This window comes from Mandrillus leucophaeus, unplaced genomic scaffold (assembly GCF_000951045.1).
Source record: "Mandrillus leucophaeus isolate KB7577 unplaced genomic scaffold, Mleu.le_1.0 Scaffold361, whole genome shotgun sequence".
Classification (NCBI taxonomy): domain Eukaryota; kingdom Metazoa; phylum Chordata; class Mammalia; order Primates; family Cercopithecidae; genus Mandrillus; species Mandrillus leucophaeus.
Window position 1 is genome coordinate 962,180 of NW_012103821.1, and position 23,810 is coordinate 985,989.

Sequence of the window (23,810 nt, forward strand, 5' to 3'; positions counted from 1 at the left end):
TAAGTATGGGTTAAAATGATTTACTTTCAAAAAAGAAATAAACACTGGTAGATATTCCAGAAATAAATAATTCAAATTTTTAAATTGCATGTCATTCTGAACAGCATGATGAACTCTTGCACCATCTTATCCTGCCTGGAACATGAATCATCTCTTTGTTCAGTGTATCCATGCTGTATACACCACCCACATGTTACTGTATAGAAAAAAAAAAACATAGTGGATATAGGGTTTAGTATTATCTTCAGTTTCAGTCATCTACTGAGGGTCTTGGAAAACATCCTATATTCCAAGGGGGACTATGGTACTAAGTCACATGTAAAAATACTAAAGCTGTAGTACATGGACCACTGAAGCTGGGAAACCATAGCTGTTAGAAAATCAAATTTATCAGTTGATGTTTTCTCAGCATATTCCTCTGATGAGACAAAACTGTTAACATTTTTGCTGATACAGAGATCTAAGAAGGTACAATCTTATAAACAGTAAAAGACTAATCTTATATATCTACTTGACTGGGCCATGATGTGTGTAGATTTAGTTAAACATTATTATGGAAGTGTTTGTAAAGATGTACTGGATGAGATTATCATTTGAATCCATACACTGAGTAAAGCAGATTGCCCTCCCCAATGTGGGGAGACCTCTTCCAATTCATCAAATGTTTGAATAGAACAAAACGGTAAGAGAGAATTCTCTCTCCCTGCTTGGTTGTTTTACATCTTGGAAATTGACCTTCTTCTGTCTTCAGACTCATATTAGCAGTGGAATTTATAGCATCATCTCTCCCGGGTCTCCAGCTGACCCATTGCAGATCCTGGGACTTCTCAACTTTCATAACTATGTGAGCTAATTACTCACACATACATAATATACACCCTTTTGGTTCAGTTTCACTGGAGAACACTAATAGAAGAAGCTTAAGAGACAATCATATCCTAGGTTAACTTTAAAAGTCAGATGATTTTACCTAAATTATTCCATAAATTTGACTTTTGGTTCTGTCATGGGATCCTTAGGGTGTTGCTTCATTAGCTAGAATCCTCTGCGGCCAGCAGTGCCTCTGCTTGGGTTTTGCTTCCAACTGCTGAGCTTGTTGCACCGACTTGGCCCGGCAGGCTGTGCTCAGTTTGCACCATTGGCTTGGATTCCATACCTGCCAAGGGTGACCTAGGTGCAGAGTGGTGAGAGATGTATGAGTGAGTGAGAGTGGAATATGGAGACCGCGCATCCCCAAGCATGCTGACTGTAGCAGGGCAAGCAGTTCCAGGTGCCAGCAAGGCACCAGCTACATGCAAGGCTGTGATTGGACCAGATGTAGCGCAAGCAGCCTCCACCAGCATCTAGACAAGGGTAACACAATGGTGCCTGAAAGCCAGAGATGGCAGGAACTGCAGATCCCCAACGAGTGTATTACAGTGTATCACAGCCTGGCTTGGGGAGTCCTGATGTCTTTGCTCCCAGAAGGGCTGCAGCTTTTCGTCATCTGCAATGTGTTGAGCAGGGGGCATGTTTCAGCCCTGTTTGTTACAGTTCTTTCAGTCCCGCCATTGGCAAGTCCTGAGTTCTTGTCCTGAGTCCAGGAAGAATGAGGTATGCAGCCAACTGGAGGGTGAGCAAGGCAGAGGAGCTTCTTTGAATGACAAGACAGCTCTCAGGAGACCCTAAGAGTGGGTAGTTCCTTTCCGCAGACGGGTCATCCCAACCAGTGAGTGAGTCTGGCTGTGTCTGGGGGTTTTATGTGCTTGGAAGGGAGGAACGGTGTGCTGATTGGTCCATGGGCAACCATGGGTGGGCCTAGAAAAAGCACCATCCACTTGGTTGAATGGTCATCATTGAAGTTCTCACTCCAGTGCTGACTGCCTGGAACTGGCAGCCAAACCACCAGACTTCAGGCCATGCTTGGTCTGAAGGCGGGGTCTCACCAGGGACCCACAACTTCCTACCCGGGAATGTGTCTGCATTTAACATACCATCCACAGCACTCAGGCTGTCCATGCCAAGAGGTTTCCACAGTTCCACACTGAGCAGTACTAAACCCCTCCCACCCATCACCCCCAGGTGCTCATCAGTGCCCAAAGTCCATATGGGTCCAGGCGGCAGGGATCTGGTGTGTAAGCACCACCCTGAAGTACACACACACCTAGTTGGGTTGTGACAGTCCCTGGGCTTGGCCATAACTTTGCTCCACCCCAGGGCAGGCACCAGCATTGGGAAGAGGCCAGGGAATGGGAGCAGACACTTTCAAGCCTACAGGATAGGGGGGATTCCTGGGCACCTGAGAGTCGGTAGCGGGTGGGGGTCCTGTCTGTTCCCACCCTGGCTGGCTCTGTGGAGTGTGCAGCCCAGGTCGCTCCTCCCCCACTGCAGCTGTTGTCCCGACAGCAGCTGCTCCAGATGGGCAGCCGCCACTATCAGTTCTACCAAGTTGTTTGGCTAACATAACTTTGGTGAAAAAGTAACCACATTTTATTCAAATTAACTTAAGAAAAATAATTAACAGTATTAAAAATTACAAGAGAACTCACAGAAAGCAAGAAAAGGTTTTGGAACTGAGTCTTATGAGGAACCAAAACATCACCAGTGTATGCAGCAGCTACTCAAGATATATTTTATCACCCTTGGTCCATGGCTTCATGTGTATACACACACACACACACACACACACACACGCACACATGTACATATACATACATATACATACATGTATATATATAAACGTATGTATATATGTACATGTATATACATTATATATATATAAGTTACATATATATATATATGGTATTCTTGACTCATCTATCCTTCCCTCCCAGTTTCAGCAGGCATTTGGCCTAATTGAACCATTTCGCATTGGCAACGACAGCTTTTAAAAATATTATTTAGACCCTGTTATATTTTTCTTCTCCTTCTGAAATACCCTTAAACTGTATATTGCTTGTTGAATGGTGTTCCATAAATCCTGTAGGCTTCCTTTACTCTTTTGCATTCTTTTATTATCCTCCAACTATATGCTTAAAAATTACCTGTCTTTGATTTCACTGATTCTTTCTTCTCCTTAAATGAGTCTGCTGTTGAAGTTCTATTGAAGATTTTTTTTTCTTTTTAGTTCAATATTATAATGTTCAGCTGCAGAATTTGACTATTTTGTATGTTTTCTATCTCTGTTGCAAGTTTCCCATTTTGTCCTTGAACTATTTGTCTGTGTTCTTTTGCAGCATACCAAGATTTCTTAGAATGATTGTTTTAAATTCCTTTCAGGCAATTTGGATAATTCAATTTATTTTGGTCAGTTACTGGAAGTTTAGTGTGTTCCTTTGGGGGTGTCCTGTTTTCCTAATTTTTTGTGGCCCTTGTTTTTGTACATACGTGTCAGTGCCTTTGAAGAATCAGTCAGCTACCTCTTCCTAATTTCATGGACTGTCTTCAATAAGAAAAGATCCTCACCCTTGAAGGTGGAGGAGTTCATGGTGGCACAAATTACAGTGTTGAGAAAATATGCTGTGGTAACTTGTATAGTGATAGGCAGTGTGCCAAGTGCAGGGATATGTGGTGGCTTTAAGGAAATGATGGATTGGAAATTTAGAATATGGTAGCAAATGTTTTGGGGGATGTGTACTAGCTGGGAGGGTTGTTGGGGTTCTCAGTAGCACTTCTGGGTCGAAAGCACTTATGGGACACCATCCAACAAGCAATATTCAGTTTAAGGGTATTTCAGAAGGAGAAGAAAAATATGGCAGCGTCTAAATAATATTTTTAAAAGCGGTTGTTGCCAAAGTGAAATGGTTCAATGGTTCATGTTTTCATAGGTAGAGTGGTGGCTAGACGCAAGTGCATACACATTAGTGGAGGCCCAAAGCCTGTGTGTGTGATAGTGAGTGCTGGCACTGGCAATGAAGTTGGGGGCTATTTTCCGGTATGTACCAGCAACCATGCTGGATTCTGGGATCAGACATACGCACCAGTGCGGACTAGTGTGGACCTCGCTGGGGGAGTGGTCAGAAACTCAGGCACCTGAGGACTGTGAATGCAAAAACTATGGGGCTTTGGCAGTGCAATGTGCAGGGGACTCAGTAGTTGTGATAGCTACTGGGGTCCTTAGCAGCAAATGTTGCTGAGGTTTTCTGCAGTGTAGGACCCTGGAGACCATTATGGCCACATCCATATTGCTGATACTGATAGCCTCCACCATTCCTCTTTGATCCTAGCCATCTTCAGAGACCTGAGATATGGTGGGCTTCCAGTAGTCTGAGTAGACTGAATCTGAAGAAAGTTCTCTGGATAATGTTTCAAAAGTCTGAGAAAGCTAGTTCATCACCCCACTCTTCTATACATCCTGCCAGGGGGACTCATAGGCTAAGGGGATTCCTCTTAGAGGTGAGCTTTGCCAGGCTGGGGGATGATGCAATGATGCAGAGAAAGTGAAACTGTTCTTCCTACCCTTATCCTGTGTTTATTCTTTTCTTTTTTCTCTCTTTTTTTTTTTTTTTCCTATTGTTGTTGTTCTACACTCTGGCTGCTGGAGTGGATCTAGAGATCTCCAAGGGGTACTATCACTTCGGAATAGCTGCAAGTAGTTGTTTTGCAGGGCGGATGAAGGATGAAACAATCCTACCCTTCCATGTTGCTGAAGTCTAGTCTATATGTTCTTATAAAGTTAAAAGTGCGCTAATGGAAATTATCAAATTTTCATTCAACCAGCTTTGTTAGATTAATGATAATATACTATTGAACTTAGGGAATTTTATTTATTTATATAATGGGTTTACAAAGTAATGTTTCTGTTTTAGGTGGTTAATGTTTTCATTTGTATTACTAAATTCCGTATTGTATTTTTATATTTGATTTTGAGACTTCTTGCTTTTTGGGTTAATTTCTGTTGGATCATTATGTTTTATTTTGGGACATCCATTGAAATAGGTAAGAAGCATTTTGTATTTTTTTTTACATTTAAATGAATAATTGAATGAGGCCTCTAATTTTATTTCTGTGCATTTAAAATATATTTAAATTAGTTTTATTAGCTTCAAATAATGGTTTTAGCAACATTCCATTCTTTTTATTTACTATGGATTTTTATTTTATAAAAAATGGCACCTTAAATTTTTGGCAAAGGTAAGAAAATGTTTTCATATGTACACTGTTTTGAGGATGGAGGAATTGATAATCAAGGAGAACTGATGGATAATGTATTAAGAGGTGGAGTACAATGGCTGAGTACAACCTTCCAGTGACCATGTCCCCATCCAGGAACATCATATTGAACAGAAATTTGTACAAAAATGCATTTTCAAAGGAGCAATAGAATGAAGTGAGATGTTAAAGTACCTAATTGTACCACTATAACAAGAAAGACTCATTGAAAAGGGTAAGAAAGGAAGAACGATAGCCTTGCATTGTCTAAATCACCCCTTCCCCAACCTCAGGCAGCACAACATGGAGAGAACAATGACTTGGGGGAGAGAAAGGGAAGTTAATGTGGGACATTGCAATAGAATTTAGTGGAGTCCTCCCCGCAGTGGAACACAGCCCAGGGGAGAGCTCTGTAGCCCTTGGTTCCAGACTGGTTTCCGTGGAGAAATAATTTAGACCTGCCCCAGACCAGAAGAGAATACACTGTCCAGGCAGGAGGAACCCAACTTTCAATCTGCTTCATACCTTGCTGACTTAGTTTTTGGTCCCATACAAAGTTCAGTGACAGGCAGGCCACAGCAAACATGATGCTCGTGTGACCCCAGTACTGCACTGGACTTGGAGGCCATAACGTGGAAAGTCACCCAGCATGACATCAGCTGTAGTGGCCATGACACTGCTGACATCACTTGTCTCCTAACCCAGGCAGTGCATGTAAAGAGAGACTCCTGCTTTGGAAAATGAGAGGGAAGAGTGAAGGGGACGTTACCTAGAAATCTAGTATCAGCCCTGCCACAGTAAAATGCAGCAAAAAGCATCAACTTGAAGGCCCAGATAATACTCCTAGACCCACTCTAGGCAAAAAGTGGATTATCCACCATGGTAGGACCAACCTGAGGTGTGGCCCAATTTACTACTTGCTGACTAGTGGCCTATCAGTAGTGTTCAGGCAATAGTGACCTCAGTCCTTGAGTGAGTTCCAGATCTGCACTGGTCAGGGAGACCATGGGCATTGAATGTGACCCAGTGTGGTACCAGCCAAAAAAGACTATAGGTGTGCCTGTGTCATCCCTTCTCCAAATCCAGACAATGCAGAGCTGAGAGAGAATGTTTTTGCTAGGGGAAAGAAGGAGGTGATCAAGGGACTTTGCCTAGAAACCCGGGGAGCTGTCACTAATCTTTGCAAGTCTATCATGGTTAGAGATATAGGAGTCTGATTGACTTGTAGCAAACCTGGGGCTTGGGGCACTCTCTAGTGTGGAAATGACTGCAGTGACCACAGGTTTGGGGAACTCAACAGTCTTCTTGGAATAACTGAAAGGACTTCTGAAGAAGGACAGGTACAGAAAAGGTTAGACTAAAGAAATATCTAATTACTCAATGCCCAGACATCAAAAATATTCAGGGAAATATGACCTCACCAAATGACCTAAATAAGGCACTAGTGATTGACTCTGGAGAGAAAAAAGATGTGTGACCTCTCAAAAATGTGAATTTAGAAAGCTGTTTTGAGGAAGATCAACAAACTTTAACGAAACACAGAGAAGCAATTAGGAAACTTGTCAGATAAATTTGGTAAAGAGATTGAAACAAAGGATCAAACAAAAATTCTGAAACTAAAAAATACAATAGGGCAACTGAAAAAAATCTATTGGAGGATCTGATCAGCAGAATTGATTAAGCAGAAGAAAGAATTAGTGAACTTAAACACAGACTATTTGAAAGTACACAGTCAGAGGTTAAAAAGAAACAATGAAAACAGACAAATGACACAACGTCTAGAAAGTAGCTTTAAAAGAGCAAAAGTAGGATCATTGTACTTAAAGAGAAAGTAAAGAGAGATAAAGGGGAAACAATTTGTCAAAGTAATAATAACAAAATCTTTTGTAACATAGAGAAAGATGTGATTATCCAGATATAGGAAAGTCAAAGATCAACTAGCAGATTAACACAACTAAGACTACCCCTAGGCATATAACAATCAAACATTTAAGGAAAAGAGGGGATCCTAAAAGCAGAAAGATAAAGGAAGCAAATAACATAAAAGAGTTCTGATACATCTGGCAGCAGATGGCTCAGTAGAAACCTTACAGTTTAGGAAGAAGTGGGACAACATATTCAAAGTTCTGAAGAAAAAGACCCACCAACTGAGAATACTGTACCAAGCTATTCTTCAAACACGAAGGAGAGATAAGGCGTTTCCAAGACAAACAAAAGCTAAGAGAATTCATCATCGCCTGACCTGTCTTATAAGATATGTTAAAGGAAGTGTCTCAGTGTGAAAGAGAAAAGGGCTTACATGCAAGAAAATATCTGAGGGTATAAAACTCACTGGTAAAAGTAAATACACAGACAAATTAAATATAGTCTAACACTGTAATAGTAGTGTGTAAATCACTCATATCTTTACATGAAGAACACAATGCAAGTCTATCAATAATAATAGCTACAACAATCTGTTAAGTGATGGGCAATATAAAAAGTTATAAAACAATACAACAAAAAGTCAAAAGGTTGTAGGGGATAAAGTTTTTAATTTCTTTTTTAAAATTTCTTATTTTCTGATGAAAGGTTGCCATCTGTTTAAACTAGCTTATTATAGGTATAAGGTTGTTTTTGTTAGCCTCATGGTAACCACGAAGCAAAAACCTAAAATAGATACACTAAAAATAAAAAACAACAAGTAAAAGTTATTAACAGAAAAAAATCACTTAACGACAAAAGAAGACAGTAAGAAAGTAGAAAGAGAGGAGTTACACAACTGGAAAACAAGTAACAAAATGGCAGTATAAGACATTACCTATTAATAATAGCATTGCACGTTATTGACTGCATTAAATTCTTCAATTAAATGACAGAGTGGCTGAATGGATAAATGAAACAACACCCAACTATATACTGCCTATTAGAAAGTCACTTCACCTATAAAGACATACACACCCTGAAAGTAAAAGGATAGAAAAAGATGTTCTATGCAAATGGAAACCAAAAATGAACAGGAGTAGCTATACTTATATTAAGTAAAATAGACATCAAGAAAAAAACTCTAAGAAGAGACATTGAATGACAATCGATTAATTATAAAGAAGTCAATTCAGCAAGATGCTATAACAGTAATAAATATATATGCACCCAACGTTAGAACACACAAATATATAAAGTAACTATTAATAGATTTATAGGGAAAGATAGACTTCAATACAATAATGGTAGTGGACTTCAACACCCCACTTTAAGGAAAGCCCAGTATATCTAGAAAATCAACTAGGAAACAGTGGAGTTAAACCGCACCCTAGACCAAATGTACATAACAGACATTTTTAGAAAATTCCATACAACTGTTCCAGAATAGATCTTCTCATCAGCACATTCTTCAGTATACATCATATGTTAGTTCATAAAACACATCTCAACAAATTAAAAATTGTTGAAGTCATTTCAAATACCATTTCTGACCAAAGTAAAACTAGCAATCAATAACAACAGGACCTTTTGAAATTGTACAAATACATGGAAATTAAACAGCATTCTTCTTAATGACCAATGAGTCAATGAAGAAATCAAGAAGAATTTTTTAAATATTAGTGAAACAAATGAAAATGAAACATAACCCACCAATACATATGGGATATAGCAAAAGCAGTACAAAGAAGAAAGTTTATAGTAACAAATGGAAATACCAAAGATAAAAAAAGTCTTTGAATAAACAACCCAATGGTGCATCTCAAGGAACTAAAAAAGCAAGAACAAATCAAACACAAAATAGAAGGAAAGAAATAATGATAGACAAAATTGAGATAAAAAATTCAAAAAATTAATAAAATGATGAGTTGGTTCTCTGAAAAGATAACCAAAAATGATAAAACTTTAGCTAAACAAAGAACAAGAGAAAAGCCACATAAATAAAATTAGCAATAAGTAAAGAGTCATACCACTGATACCGCTTAAATACGAAAGATCATTAGGGACTATTATAAAATATATGTCAACATAATGGATAAATTCCTGGATACATACAACCCACCAGAATAAAGAAATAGAAAAGCCAAAGAGACCACCAACAAATAATAAGATTGAAGCAATAGTTAAAAGGTCTTCTATCAAGGAAAAGCCCTGGAATTATTGGCTTCCCTTCTGAAATCTACCAAACATTGACAAGAAGAACGAATACTAATTCCATTCAAACTATTCCAAAAAACACTGAGGAGAAGGGAATGTATCCAAACTCATTCTACGATACCAGCATTACTCTGATAACAAAGCCAGACAAGGACACAAAAAAGTAAATTATAGGCCATTATTGTCAGTAAAAATAGATGTAAAAATTCTTTCAATGTATACTGGAACAGAATTTGATAAAATTCAACATTCCTTCCTGTTAAACACTATGAACAAACTGGTTACACAGGGAGCATGCCTCGAAATGATAAAGATCATTGTTTATGGCAAACCCATATTTAGTATAATATTGCACAAGAAAAACTGAATGCCTTTCCACTAAGATTTGGAACAAGATAAGCATGCCCACATTCACCACGTTTATTCAACATAGTACTGGACATCCTAGTCAGAGCTACTGGGCAAGATGAGAAAATAAAGAGTGTCTAAATCGTAAAGGAGAAGTCAAATTTTTCTTTGCAGACAACATGATTTTATATTTAGAAAAACCTAAAGACAACACCAAATAAGTGTGAGAACTGATAAACAAATTTACTAAAGTTTCAGGATACAAAATCAATATACAAAAATCAGTAGCATTTCTGAATGCTAACAGCAAGCAACCTGAAAAAAATAAAGCGAGCCATTTACAAAAGACACCAAAATAAATAAATAAAACCTAGTAATAAATTAAACCTAGGAAATGAACAATCTATACAATAAAATTTATAAAACACACAAAAAATAAATTGAACAGGTTATGTCAAGAAGAAATACATCCCATACTCAAGGATTTTAATAATCGATTATTAAATGATTAATAATTGATTATTAAATTGATTATTAATTTGGACATTATTTAAAATGTCTAAACTCTTCAGAGCAATTGACATATTCAACACAACCCCTATAAAAATATCAATGATACTCTTTACGGAAATAGAAGAAACAAACCTAAAATGTTTTATGCAACCACGGAAGACCTAAAATAGCAAAAGCAATCCTGAGCAAAGAGAACAAAGCTAAAGGCATCACACAACCTGACTTCAAATTATATTATAATGTTACAGTAACCAAAATTTCTGGTACTGGCATTAAAACAGTAACCAAAATCAATGAAACCACATAGAGAACCCACATATGAATCCACACATTTACAGTCAACTTATTTTTGAGAAGGGCACGAAAAATGTACTTTGGAGAAAGGACGGTCTTCTCTAAACAATTTTTAACTGAATATACATGTGCAGAAAAGTGAAACTAGACCTCTCTCAACATATGCATAAACCAAATTAAAATGGATTAAAGACTTAAATCTAAGACCCAAAAGTATGAAACTACAAGAAGAAACATGGAGGAAGACCCCAGGCCATTGGTCTGGGCAAAGATTTTTGGGGGTAAGATCTCAAAAGGATAGGCAACCAAAGCAAAAATAGATGACTGGGATTAAAACAGCTAAAAAACTTCTGAATAGCAAAGAAAAAAAAAAATCAGCAGACTTCACAGACAACATACAGAATGGGAGAAAATACTTGCAAATTACTTATTTGATAAGGGATTAATACCTGGAATACATTAGGAATGAAAGGAACTCAGCAGAAAATAAACCAAATATTCAGTTTAATAAATGTGCAAAAGATCTGAATAGACACTTCTCAACAGAAGACATATACATAGTCAGCAGGTATATGAAAAAATTCTCAATGTCTCTAATTATCAGGAAATGCAAATCAGAACCACAATGAGATGTCACAGCACCCCAGTTAAAATGCCTATTATCAAAAAGAAAGAACAAATGCTGGTGAACATATAGAGAAAGAAAAATGCTCATACACTGCTGGTGGGAATGTAAATTAGTACAGCCCCTATGGAGGATAGTATAGAGATTCCTCAAATCACTAAAAATAGAAATATCATACGATCCAGCAGTTCCACTGCTGGGTATATATCCCAAAGAAAGGAAATCCATATATCAAAGAGGTATCTGCACTGCTATATATATGGCAGTACTATTCACAATAGCCAAGATATGGAATCAACTTACATGTCCATTAATAGATGAACGTATGTGGCTCAAAAGGTGGCTCATGCCTGCAATCCCGGCATTGGAAGGCCAAGGGAAGAAGAAGGCTTGAGGCAAGAAGTTCGAGATCAGTCTGGGCAATATAGCAAGACGCCATCTTTAAAAATACCAATAGTTCATTGCAGTGAGCTATGATTTTACCACAGCACTCCAGCCTGGCTACAAAGTAAGACCCTGTCTCCAATAAAATTAATTAATTAATGTGGTATATGTGCACCATGAAATATTATTTAGCCACAAAAAAAAATGAAATCCTGTCATTTTCTGCAACATAGGTGGCACTAAAGGAATTGTGTTAAGTGAAATAAGCTAGGCACAGAAAGACGAGTATCACATATTCTCACTCAAATGGGTAAGCTAAAAAAACAGATCTCATGAAGGTAGAGTAGAATGATTATTAACAGAGGCTGGGAATGGTAGGGGGGTTGAAGAAAGAGGGGTTAATAGATACAAAAAAGGAGTTAGATAGAAAACAAGTTCTAGTGGTAATAGCACAGTAGGATCACTGTAGTTAAGAATAATATATTTTACATTTCAAAATAGCTAGAAGAAAAATTTGAAACATTCCTAACACAAAGAATCATAAATGCTTGCCGCAATGGATATCCCAATTACCCTGATTTGATCACTACACATTGTAGGCATGTATCAAAATATCACAAGTACCCCAGGAATATGTACAGTTATTATGCATCAATATAAATTTTAGAAATACATTTATAAAAATATATTGCATTCATACACTTTGGACTATGATGCAGTAGTAAAAATAATGAGCTATATGCATATACAACAACTTGCCAAGATGTTTAAAACATAGGATTTAGAAGAAAATGTGTTTTATATAGTCTAAAATTATATACACAACATAGTATCAGTATAAAGTTTTCAAGGATTCAATAATACTTTGAAGATAGAAATTCAATATTCCAGCAAGGGCATTATGATTGTCCAAAGTGAAAGGAAAAATACATAAAATAAAGTATTCGCAGGGTTCTGCATAAGCAGACATTATTAAGCCATGAACTAGAGAGGAGAATAACTTATTCCACTTTCTGTATGTGAAATTAAAAATAAACCGAAAAAAAATTAACTGCCACTTAAGTAGAAAAGATATTTACAGCTGTTTTTTTTTTAACAGCAAATTTATTTGAAACTCATTTGATTAACAAAGAAAATCATCTTTTAAAATGTTTTCTGTTATCAGACAGTTAATACATTCTGTTAAGTGACCTGGGGATTTAATGTAGAGAAAAAGAATAATTATCAGCAACCAAAGGTGCTAGATTCACTAACTACCACATACATAAAATGCAGTAACAAGTGGATTTTATCTAGTCCAAGCAGCAGGAAATGCAGCACTTCATTAAAATATCTGACAAAACTGCTGAAGTTTGACCTTTACTGCGGGTTTGCTAAAGTTTGACTTTTACTGCTGGTTTGCCCAGAATGCGCAAATAAACAAGGTAACATATGAATTAATTGGGCCTTACTCAGAAGATTACTAAACACTTTTGTTAGACATTAACATCTTCCTTTAAAACGAACTTCTTATGGCAATGATAAAACAAAGCATAAGAATAACTTTGATTATTAGGAATGTTTTTGACTAAATATTTTTGTAATTGTTTTGTCATCATAGCTAGGACGCCTTCACTGGTGTCATGCACCACCCAAGGAAAATTATACCACAAATGGAATTTCAGATAATTAGTAGACAACATATACCAGATTGCCTATTTTACAATAGATGTAACGTAGAGATATTCTTTCTAACTTATTTTTTCTAGCCTATATTTCTACTGAAGGGCTATCTGCACGATACTGGTAAAGTCTAACTCCCCAGAGAATAACAATAAACATGAAAACACTAATTAATCTCTATACTTCTATATTGTCAAAGTTCTGTGATTATCAACATTAGAACCCTAAGTTAGTCAATCCTTTCCTCTCTTTTGTACAGTTCCATCTGAAGTGGCAATGTAGTTTATCTAGCTTGTGAGAAGCCCCTGTAAAGGATCCTGTTCTGTGAGACTTCAAGAACCCACAGAAATACGCTTTTGTAGCCTTGTGTGTATTATGTTACTCCACTGATCTCTGACCATAAATAATTGTACTAGGCATAAAGCCTGCACAGACTTTAAATCAACCTGTAGACTCGACAAAACAATAAAGATTATTCCATCTAGAAATGTAAAGTTTTTAAAAATTAAGTCAATTAATCATAAATGGTGGATGTTCACTTGTAAGGTCATACAAGATTAGGGCTTGGGCAGCCATGACTAGGCCAGAGTGAAGTGAATTAAAGACAGTGAGTCTGTTGAGAAGACAGTTAGAAGTAAAAATAAAATAGACAAACAAAAAAAGAGAGGAGCAATATTTCCGTGTAAAGAGGAAACTTACATATGTATTTGATTCCTGTAATCTTTCCAGGTATTAAATAGTGTCTTTGTTAAGTCTACTAGAGATGTTAATGTTCTGCAAGATATACATGATCTTTGCAAAATATAAACCTTTGAAATTTAAGCCAGTTTGAAAATCATATGGTTTTAAAATGTTTTATTTTGAAATAATTTTAGATTTATGGAAGAATTGCAAAGATACTACAAAGAGTTATTACATAGTCACATACATTTACCAAAAATACGAAATTAACGCTGGTACAATACTACAGATTTTATTCAGATTTAAATTTGAATTTACTAGGAAATTTAAAAAACAAATTATTTAAACAAAAAGGAAATTATATTTGGATATTAGCTCATTTTGAGAGGTTAGTTACCCAATGAGCATTTTATGAGTATCCTTTTAAGTTTTGGAGTTTTGTTTGTTTGTTTATTTGTTTCAGAATTATTTTAGGAACTTTCATGCACCTTCATTCTCTCATAATTAGCATCTCTGGAACAATTTCACCAGAAACTCACTTATCATCAGATACACTACCTCACACATAGTAGTAGTTGCTTATTAAATATATGTAAAATTAATTTTTCTTATTCTCCACTTCTGTTCAACCTGAATGTGAATGTTTCATTCTATAGACACAGAAAAAGAACTTTGGAAAAGTATTCAATTTTCCTGTATCCTAGGAAAGATTTAACTTGGGTCTATCTTGCAATGTGCAGACCCACTCCCCATAGTAAAGCCATAGTGATATGTTAAGGAAAGCCATTTTCTTTCACTCTCTAACTCAGTCATCATGAGTGGTGGTGATATAGGTTCTTTATAGATCAAACTATAAGTTTGTGCTCAAAGGTGGCAATCTATATTATGAATTAACGTTCAAAACCTTTAATTCTTCACAACAGATCTGACAATATATGTCTTAAAGCATGATTCCCATTTCACTTCTGTTTCCTTAGCTAGAAAATTATAAAATATTGGGGATTTTTTTTTTTTGGTTATACATGGTGAAACTAGGTTATTATGTTGCCTTTCAGACCAAGGTGGGCTATTAAAAATAAGTGAGAAGTCCCTGGAAAAAAAATAAAAAGAAAGATGGGAAGAAATTGTGAAAATCTTGATTCTGAGAGGAAAAACATCATTAAAATTAATGCTAAAAAACTAGAAAAAAATTTTTCTTAAAGCCAGGCTGAATAGAAAGACAGAGTTATCTTGAGTTTATTGTTATTTCCCCATTTCAAATTAAGCAACAAGTTTATAAAATCGAAGTATCAATGAGGTTATTATTTCAATTTTTTTAAATTCACATATGATTGGATTTCATTTACAGAAAATATTTTAAAAACTCATGAAACATTTCTATAATTACTTTTTTAAAAAGTTATAAGGAGATTGATCAGAAAACAAATTCCATGTATTCATTGAAAAAAAATGTTCATTATAGAAAATCTACTCCTGCTTTAATTGTCTCTAAGGAAATATATGTAGCAAGGAAGTACATCCCTAGCCCAGGATTTGCTGTCAAGCAGTAACTGTGTCAATTACATTCCCAGAATTTCAGCTTAGTTTTCTACACCAATAATAATTTGTGTGATAAGGCCAATTACTGGTATTCAAGTATCTAGATAGCAGATTAAATATTTTCAAAACTTCTACTCTGAAAATTATAAAGTACTATAAGGAAAAACTTAAAAAGATTTAAAGAAGAGATATTATACCAGGGCCATGAATTGGGAAAAATAAAAATTCAATATTAAAAAAAAAAGCCTAACTACATATACTAACCTTGTAGACAAATATTAAACATATTATCTGCTGATCTTTTAAAAATATGTCATTAAGACAACAGACAACTCAGAGAATTGGTAAAGATATTTACAATATATATATCTGCAAATAAACATATCCAAGTATATTAAAAACTCTTATAAATCAATAAAAAGAATGCAAAGGTCTTTTTTTTTCTAAATGTACAAAAACTAGAAAGGCACTTAACAAATGAAAATAGTCAAATTGCCAATAAACATATTGTATTGGTTGGTTCTGGATGTCATAACAAAGTGGCACAGACTAGGTGGCTTAAATAATAGAAATTTATTTTCTCATATCCCTTGAGGCTAAAAGTTCACAATCAAGGTGTTGGCCGGGGATGGGGGTTGGATTCTCCTGAGGACTCTCTTTTTGGCTTGCATATGGCTGTCTTCTCTTCCGGATTTCACATGGTCATTTCTCTATGTCCTAATCTCCATTACCTTAATGAAGGACACCATTCACCTTGGATTAGGGCTTACTCTAATGACCTCATTTTACCTCATTAAAGACCGTATTTCCAAATCAGGTCACATTCTGAGGTACTGAGGGTTAGCAGTTACTTCAACTTAAGCATTTGTTGGGGAATGGGAGACACTATTCATCCCATAGCACATAACATATTTCAGAAAATGACAGTTAACACCACAACTAATATTACTTTGACGCTGGACCAGGAAGGATACATTTCAATGGACTTATGACACCATGTGTTGTCTAGAATGTGAAGTAATTGGGACTCTCATAAATGCTGTAGAGGAATCACAAAATGTTAAAAACACTTTGAAAACTGTTTGGTGGCATCTACTAAAGCTGAATACATATCCCTATAATCTACCATCTTCACTCTTAAATATGTACTCTACAAAATGAACATGTATTTTCACAGAGATACTACCAATTTAAACGTAAAACAAACTCCAAATGTTCATCCTCAATAGAATTGATCCAAAACAAGACAAAACAATACACAATTTCTGTACTCATACAAGAGAATATATCAATGAAAGTAAACACAATGTACAACTAGATACAACAATATAAATGGAGTTTCTCAAAATCAGGTTCAGAAAGAAAACAGATACCAAATACATACATCTATCATGATTCTGTTTACACAAAGTTCAAACTTTAAGCAGATAGAAGACAGGAGAATTGTCAGTCTTTAGGGGGTGGAAAGTGATTTGAAGGCGACGCAAGTATAGGGTTTGCGGTTGCTGGCAAAGTTCTGTCACTCGATCTGACTATTAGGAAAACAGGTGTGATCACTTTGTGAAAGTATACTGAGATATAAGCTTTTGATTTAGGTTATTTTTGAATACTAATTTTTCATTAACTATTTTTAAATGTTCTGCTTTTTGTTTCCAAAGCAATAATTGGTTTCATTATTTTTTCAAATGTCATTTCAATATTGATTTTAAATATTTTTAAAAATTCCTGAAAAGGTATGGGTTATGATCCACTAATAAATAATTTTAAGATTAATGACCCATCCCTCATTAACATAAATTCCATTATAGCATTTATATTTCCTTATGATATGTAATTCCATTTATATTAATGAGGTCAAGATTGTTAATCAAAAATTTGTTTCATATTGGTAGATTTTGTATTTGTATGTTATATTAATCTCACATTGATACACATATATAATCAATACACTGTTTTCTTCTTTGTAATGTCTTTAATCATGTAGAATCAGAAAGTTATATATGCTTCCTGGATTTTGTGGCTGACCAATTTATCTCATTAGTAAAATACATACAATGTAGAAACTGTGTGTTTTCTAAAATTATAGGGAAAAATCAAATAATTCTAAGTTTTCATTGATTTATTTGCAGTTTCTCAAGTTATCTTGATATTTGTTTATATTATTCCTTCTTGTATATATCCATGCATATGTGTATATATAGCCTTTGTTCATCTTTCAGCAACAATTAAAATATAACAAAATATTAATTTCTTATATATCTGAAATAGCCCATTTTGAGATATTTAAACTACATCAAATTATATTTAACTACAATTACCAATCATATATAATGCTAGAGTGAAACCCATGACAAACAGTTTAATAACAAAGAAAAGGGAAAAGAATAAATGAATAAATAAAACAGTTATCTGAAACTGGAAAGAGGACTTAAAAGTAAATGAGTGATACATTTTTTCTCACTATGAATATCATCATATTTCTTGTACAAAATAAACTTCTGCGAATTTATTTAAGATCTTAATGTTGGCCGGGCGCGGTGACTCAAGCCTGTAATCCCAGCACTTTAGGAGGCCGAGACGGGCGGATTACGAGGTCAGGAGATCGAGACCATCCTGGCGAACACAGTGAAACCCCATCTCTACTAAAAAATACAAAAAAAAAAAAAACTAGCCGGGCGAGGTGGCGGGCGCCTGTAATCCCAACTACTCAGGAGGCTGAGGCAGGAGAATGGCGTAAACCCGGGAGGCAGAGCTTGGAGTGAGCTGAGATCTGGCCACTGCACTCCAGCCTGGGCGACAGAGCGAGACTCCGTCTCAAAAAAAAAAAAGGTCTTAATGTATTAGTTTGTGAGGCATGCAGTGTTATTCAGACTGTTTTCTATATGCAACAACATGAATGAACCTGGAGGGCATTATGCTAAGTGAAATAAGTCAGTCACAGAAGTACAAATACTGCGTGATTACACTTTTTAGGTACCTGAAATAGTCACACTCAGAGAAACAGAGTAGCATGGTGGTTGCCAAGGAATATGGGTAAAGGGAAATAGGAAATCGCTGTTCAACAGGCATAGATTTTTAGTCTTAAAAGATGAATAAGCTCTTGAGCTATAGTTTGAGTAATACCTTAAACAAGATATGACAGGGAAAATTAGTGTAAGTATATCTTGAAATAACTTGTAAATATAAAGCATTAATTGAAATATTCCGTGACATTTATTATTCTTTCCATCTCATTGATGACATCACATTCAATACTTTGAAATGGACTCTAGACATTGCCCACTTTAGATTTTCTCAACTTTTTGATAATATATGATATATTTCATTGCCAACTCTAGCTTTGGAATTTGTTGTATTTTGTATAAATTTTAGATTTTTGGGGAAGAATCAGGTAAGTGAAATACAGATAATAAACATATCAATAAATACATATTTTTCTCATGCCCATTTGAGATCCTTCTGTTTTACTCCTCCCTCCTCCAGGCAACCATAAATCTGCCTTTTGCTACTCTGAATTAGTTTCATTTTCCAGAAATTTAAATAAGTAGAAACAAATAGAATATACATATTCTTTTTGTTTGGCTTCATCATCACTCAGCATACATATTTTGAGATTATTTTATATTATTAGATGTATGAATAGTTCATTCATTTTTATTGCCAGTGGTATTCTTTTGTATGTATATATCATAATTGTTTTATTCATTCATTTTTTTCAGTGAACACTTGGGTTATTACTATATTTGGGTTACTTACTTCAAAGAAGCCTGTTATGAACATTTATGTTTAAATTTCTGTGTGAATGTGAGCTTTAATTTTTTTGAATACATAATTATGATAGCAAGCCTGGGTCGTATGTTAGGCATATCTTCAAGTTTTTAAAGACACTGTCAAGAGCTAAGGGATATCCCAATTACTCTAATTTGATAATCACACATTGTTTGCTTGTGTCAAAATTTCACAGGCACCTTATAAATATGTACAAGTATTATGTATCCATAATTTAAAAAGTTTAAACTAAATTTAAAAAAAAAAATTTATAAAATTTCCAATTGCTTCCCTTTCTTGCCAATCCTATGTATAGTGAGTTTATTTTAATGTTTGGCGTTCTAGTTGGGGCGGAGTGGCATCTCATTTTGTCTTTAATTTCACTTCCCTAATGGCTAATCATGTTGAGCATATTTTCATGTGCTTATTTGCCATCCATCTAGTTGTTTGATAAACTGTCTATTCAAATATCTGATTTTTAACTTGTTTGCTCTTCTTGCTTTAAAGTTGTAAGAAGATACAAGGCAATAGAGAGTAAATTCCTTAATAGTAGGACACTAGGCTCCAGAAGCAGAAAAAGACAGGGGAAGCAAATAAATCTGGAGTCAAGTTTTTGACATATATAAGTATCATATATATTATAGTATGTTAAACTTAGTGGCAAAGAAAGTAAGATCTTATTCACTATGTGTAAAGAAAGTAAATTAATAAACGAGTTAAAGGCAAAGAAAGAAAATTATTTTCCTTTTTTCTCACAAAACCTGAACAACCTTGCTGGATTTTAGTCAAGCAGAACAATATGATATGTGCTCCTGCTATTAGAGTTTTAGATTCTTCTCTAATGAAAGAAACTGAGTTCTTTGGAAAATAAAGTGATTTCATGGTTTGGAGCAGAAAAATATTAATAAGTCTGAAATAGTTTAATGTTGTAAGAATCTAAGGATGCTGTCTATTAATCATCATCATATTTCTGCCTCTGAGTTCTCCATCTCTGAAACACTTAAATATGTTTTAAAGACAATTAAAATTTTTATCCTCTCTGGCACTGAACTCTGAAATATCTCTAGTTTATTGTAGAACATGGGCTCAAAAACAAGTGCTAATTATGACTAATACTAACTCTCACAATACTGATTATTTGTTCAGGAAAACTATGTTGGAAAACAAAATTTAGTGAAAGCTTTAATCAGTCCAGTTAGGTCTGCATTAATTGGCTCTTGGTTATTGTCTCACCTCTTGGTTGCTTTTTCATGAGTAAACCAATATTTTCTATGCCTAGCTTTTATGGTGAAACAGTCATGTCCAAGTAATTCTATCCCCCAAAGATTCTGATACTCTCTTGGCATCATTTACCTTTGACTTTGATGAAGAAGCCTAAGGACCAAAGACAAAAGCTACACAAAAAGGGCTTCCTCTATTCCCTGGAAGCAGACCTTGGCTGACAATCATTAAAAAATTGTCATTAGAAAAATTGGTTTATAGCCAAATGTACAAGTTGCAACGTTTTCTGCTTATAATCTTAAAACTTTAGAAAAGCCCCAAAAAGCATATGCTGGCTGTCCTCTTGAGAATGTACTAATTTCTCCTCAGATAAGCCTCATGATAGAAATGTGCATTCCTTCCTATTTACCTTAAAAGAATCAACTCACATAAAAACTGCAAATCAAATCTCTGTGTACACCAGCCACTTGGTTTCTCCCTGGCTCTTCCTTTTGCAATCCCTTCATTTTGCTTAGCAAAGAAAATATTCCTCAGTTACTTCTGACAAGCTTCTTTGAGGGCAGTGGGGTAATTACAAATAAAGTTATAATAAAAACTATTTTCCTAAAAGTTTATATGTAAATTCTATCTAAGAATTGGTCAATACATGAGTGACATGTATTTATTTGTTAATGGGTTCATAATATTCCTCTCAGCTATAGAAGGTAGTGAAAAAGGTTATACTCACTTTGTACTTTTTTAGATACAGCACAATTATTTCAGATTTATCCACTCCCATGTGGCCTTCCATAAAGTCTCCTCTTTTTATTTATCTTTGAATCAAACGCAACAGATTCTGAGGATACATTTCCAAAATGTCAGGTATTCTACTCAAAATTCTACTGACAGTTTGCTCATAATAACCACAATAACCACGGGTTTTTGGGGGGTTTTTTTGTTTCTTTTTTAAGAAATCATCAAATCTAAGGTAGAAAAGATCTCTTTCTTGGTATTATTGAACATTAAAATGATTTTGCATTATATGGTAGTCAGGTAGTAAAAAATAAGTTCATATTTAATACAATTTCTGGCCCCTAGTGGTGAGACTTTATGAAAGTCAGAGGTAAATGAACTTCAGGGAAAGGTTGAGTCTCAGAGATGTCTATGGCTTTCATTTCTTGGTAGTACAATTTTTCGTTTATTAAGAAGAAAAATAAGAAAAGAATGAGATGAAGAATGTGGTGATAAAAGTATACTTGTATTTATAACTCAGCAATTATAAAACAAACAACTCAAACTTTGTTTTCTTAATGTATAAAAATGTCCCATTCCAATACAGCAATGCCAAACATGTAATGTGAAGATAGTCATGTGGCCATGAGAGAGGAGGAGGAGAAATTCCACATTGCACCACTCTGACAAAGCCACTATGAATTCTGGAAAATAATTCTTTGAATCCTCCCTATTCCTTTGTTCCCTCCTGCATTTTTTTTTCTAGAATATTTTGTAAGTAGCAATGTATCTATTTCTACTAACTATGTTTAATTTTATATCCATTTATGTATATATCTATATGTCCTAAGTGTCCATAGTTACTTACATCTGTATCTATGTCTACTTTTAGGTATATCTATCCCCGCAGAAGCAGTGTATTGCTTAAAAGTTTGCCCTCAGAATCTAGACTGTCCATTTTTAATTCCATCTCTCCACTTACAGAAATGTGACATGAGATATTTATGTAAATTTAGTGTGTCTTAGTTTCTTCATATGCAAAATGGGAAAATATAGGCAAGTGTATTATATGTTTACTGTTTGATTTAAATGTGTTAGTAATCTAGAGAACTTAGAATAATTTTTTAACATTTATTTTTCTTAAATTGCAACTACACATTCTACAAATAGAGCTTAACTCTCCAATGAATGGAGGCAGAAGAAAAAGAAACACACAAGGGCAGAAATTATAATAGTGATATGCCATGGTATTTGAGTTCATCAGCATCTTGGTGTCTAAACAATATTTAAATCTGCGGGCCTGGCGCGATGGCTCACGCCAGTAATCCCAGCACTTTGGGAGACTGAGGCCGGAGGATCGACTGAGCTCAGAAGTTCAATACCACCCTGGGCAACATGGTGAAACCCCGTCTCTACTAAAATACAAAAAAACTGGACAGGCATGGTAGAGCATGCCTGTAGTCCCAGGTACTCCGGAGGCTGAGACACGAGAATCACTTGAGCCCGGGAGGCAGAGGTTACAGTGAGCTGAGATCATGCCACTGCACTCCAGTTAGGGCTATAGGGTGAGATCCCTCCCAAAACAAAACCAAACCAGAACAATATTTAAATCTTCCTCTCCCTATTAAAAATAGGAGAAGTATTGGAGAAACAGGATTTTCTCTTCCCTCTCTATATGGTCTGGATATTTTTCTTCAAGGGTTTGCATTTTCAAAGTCAAGATAAATGAACAGAAATTTAATAGTATGAATAACAAGTAGTTCATCTGAACAGAAAAAGCACGGATTGCTAGTAGGTAGATGATTCACTAGGAAATAGAATTTTCACATACTACAGAATAATAGGTCCCATAGCTTTGTTTCAGTTTTAGATTTCAGTTTCCAAACTTGAAAAACTATGAGTTCAGGCTATTTGACCAAAGTTCATCCAAGCATAGTCTGAATCATACACCTTAACAAGAATCTTCTTTGAAGGAGATTAAATTTATCCATCTAAAATTTACCTACATTTTTTACACTCCACATAAAGTTCATCTGCTGCCTTAAATTCTCTTATGTTTCCTGCAGAAATTCCCTGAAGAAAAATATTTTACTTCACATTTTTATGCTGGATTGGCTTTCAATCTAGTATACCTTTATATCTCAGTTTCTGATTGATGAACATACTCAGAAGAATACTACAAAGTAAAATACTTCTGAGTTTTATTTTATCTTTACAGGCAACACAGATTTAAGGAGCTTTGTCTTCTGTTGTCATGTGGATGTAAAACCTCTGAAAATATTCCATGTTTCCTACTGACACTTCAATTAAGTTGAAATCTCTGATATTAAAACTTACATGTCGTTTTAGTTGTATAGCATAGAATTTAAATGACAGCTAACCAAGAATCTTTTCAGGGAATCAAACAATATCGAGGTACTAACATTTATCAGCTATTTCTAGTTAATATTGGCAGATGCTGAACAAGATACTGAATACCTGCTTACATTTCATAAATGAGTCCATTCTCAATCCCCTCACTCTCTTTGGTGCAATAGTTAGTGAGTACTTTCTTTTAGCCAATAATTTGCTTCTTCAGAGGTGATAGTTCATTTCAATAAGTTGTTTCTCCCCTTCAGGAGTTTTGGAAGTCACTTTCAAAAAGTTTGTTTATTAGAATTTAATAGAAAGGAAAAGATAAACACATCAAATTGAAACTAGTATTTCACATCCTGTTGTTTTCTGTAATTAGGCCTGTGTAATATATGCTGGAAGTAATACAAAATTTATGCAAAGCTTCAGGATATATTCTTCATTGCTGTGTCATGTAAAATCT